The sequence below is a fragment of the Hibiscus syriacus genome, unplaced genomic scaffold (genome assembly GCF_006381635.1).
Source record: "Hibiscus syriacus cultivar Baekdansim isolate YM2019G1 unplaced genomic scaffold, ASM638163v2 tig00110114_pilon, whole genome shotgun sequence".
In the NCBI taxonomy this organism is placed as follows: domain Eukaryota; kingdom Viridiplantae; phylum Streptophyta; class Magnoliopsida; order Malvales; family Malvaceae; genus Hibiscus; species Hibiscus syriacus.
In genome coordinates this window covers 3132310-3135102 of record NW_024062594.1, presented here as the reverse complement: position 1 = coordinate 3135102, position 2793 = coordinate 3132310, and positions in this window count along the sequence as shown.

Genomic DNA, 2793 nt, shown 5'->3' with positions numbered 1-2793 from the left:
TACCATAGAATTTTCCCTGATGGCCATTAAGTACAAGTTTGCCACTTCTTGTTCTTCTTTATCGGAACCTGCTTCATCGCTCCATGTAGCCACATGATCCTTGTGCTTATTCTTTGATTGACCCTTTTTCTTCAATTGTGGGCAGTCATATTTGACATGCCCTAGCTTTTTGCATTCGTAGCAAACGATAGGGTCTTTCTCCTTCGGATTATTTTTGAAACCTTCATTTCGTTTGAATTTTCTTCCTCGGTTGGGCCTCATTAACTTTCTGAACCGTTTGGAAAATAATGTCATTTCCTCGTCATCATCATCTTCATCTGAATCACTCTCATCTCTTGTAGATTTGAGAGCAACTCCAATGTTATTATTCTTTTCCGTCTCCTTCTTTGGCTCGTTAATCTTCTCGAGGTCTACCTCATCTTGAAGCATCATTTCATGAGTGAGGAGTGAACCAATTAACTCTTCGAGAGTTAAAGACTTTAAGTTCTTAGCCTCGATGATTGCCAAGATTTTGGAAGAGGGTAAACTAACTTCCTCACAAGCTTTTCGTTTGGAATGATCTCTCCATATGATTTGAGACCATTGACAATCGTGGAAAATCTATCCGTCATAGCTTTGATATCTTCATCCGGTTTCATCCTGAAATTTTCATAGTTATGAGTTAGAAGACTAATTTTAGATTCTTTTACCACATCTGTGCATTCATGAGTGACTTGAAGTTTATCCCATATCTCCTTGGCGATTGTACAAGATGTAACTCTCTCGTATTCATCTAGTCCAAGATCACAAAAACTAATGTGAATATCCTTTTAGTTGAGCTGGAACATTCTTGTCTCTACTTCACTCCACAATCTTGAATGAGTGTAAGAAATGAAGTATCTATCTTCTATGATATTCCATGTTCTCATGTCACTTGCTTGAATGAAGTACCTCATTCTATTTTTTTCCAATAAGCATAATTAGCTCCATTGAAGAAATGATGCTTGTTGATAGGCATAGAACTAAGACCAAAGTCAGAGTTTGAAGTGGAGGCCATTGATGACTTGAATATCGATATAACGCTTCCCGAATCGACTCAAGAGGTGATTAAACCTTCAAATGAGTGAGGATCTGATACCAATTGTTGAGTTAATTGATCGACGAAATAGTCAAGAGGGGGTGAATTGGCAATAAAAATTTTGGTGGAAGCTTTTGCAGAAAATAGAAAATATTTGCACAGCGATTTAGAGTTGTTTGACTTTCTTAACCAAAGTCTACGTCCACTACCTTAGTTATCCACACTAAGGATTTTCCACAAATTCACTAATTTGTCTTTCTTTGAGGACAAAGAGTAACCTTACGAATCCCTCAAGAATTATACCCCAAATTCTTGAGAACACTCTCTCCCAAATAGAACAATTCAAATTTTGCAAACTTACAGAAAAACCTCACAATGTAATATGTTTGCACAATTCTAGAACAAAGAAAGAACACTCAAGAATAATACAATTGAGCACAATAAGTGTTCTTGAAAGCAAAAATGAATATTGAATGAAATAGGCTTGAAAATGCTCAACTTGAGGTTTGATGCTTTCTCTTTGATTCTCTCTCAATTCTTGTTGATTCTCCTTGATCAATGGCTCCTAAGCTTGTTTAAATACACCTTGAATCACTTATGAATGTTGGTGATCATTGGTGAAGTCAATAGAGTCGTTATTGTGTGAAAACAATTAATAAAACAATTGAGGAGCGTGTGGGGTATCGATACCTATCCATAGGGTATTGGTACCTGCCGTGTAAAATTCAAATATTTTGACCGTTATGGACTAGGGGTATCGGTACCATCAAGGGAGGTGTCGGTACCATCCGAGAATTCTGTTTTTCTCAGAACCAAAATTGTCATGGGGGTATCGGTACATCTGAGGGGGGGTAAAGGTACTAACCGGGTAATCTGGTTTTTCTTGAAGCCCTTCTATTTAAAAAATATTTTTGGCTCGATTTAGGCTCGAAATACTTTGTAATATTTGTTTTAAAAATATTTTGAGATTAAAATATAATTTTACACTTTTTGAAATTTGAAAAACTTGGAGTAATATTTTGACATTCGAATGGTTTACTCGAATATACATTTGAAAATGATTATAAAATCTTAAAATCTAATAACATTTAATTTGTTATATCGAAACATCAAAATGTTTTCAACAAAACCTCAGCCCAGACATCTCATAAAACCTATCCAAAACACATTTAACCCCTACAATTGAGTCCAAACTACCTTTGCAAAAAATAAGCAAATGATCTGCAAAGTACAAGTGAGTTAGATTTACTCTTTTGCACTTAGGGTGAAATTGAAAGATTTTTTCTGAGGTAGCAATATCCAACAATTTGGATAGGATGTTCATTGCAATGACAAATAAGTAAGGGGATAGAGGGTCCCCCTGCCTAACCCCTCTTCTTCCTCTGGAAAAATCCCACATGGCTAGCATTCAGCATAATAGAGAATCTGGAGTCCATAACACATGCCACAATCGAGCCCCTAAACTGTTCTGGCAGCCCTAATCCCTTCAAAACAACAAGCAAAAACTTCCAGTTTAAAGAGTCAAAAGTTTTCTGTAAATTAGCTTTTATGGCACATCTAGGGGAAATAGAACTCCTATTATACCCTCTGACAATCTCTTGTGCCAAGAGAGTATTGTTTTCAATACTTCTTCCCCTCACAAAGGCTGACTAGTTGGGAGTTATCATCTCAGGTAGGTATTTAACCAGTATACTCACCAATATCTTAGTGACAGTCTTGTAAAATACAGAGCAACA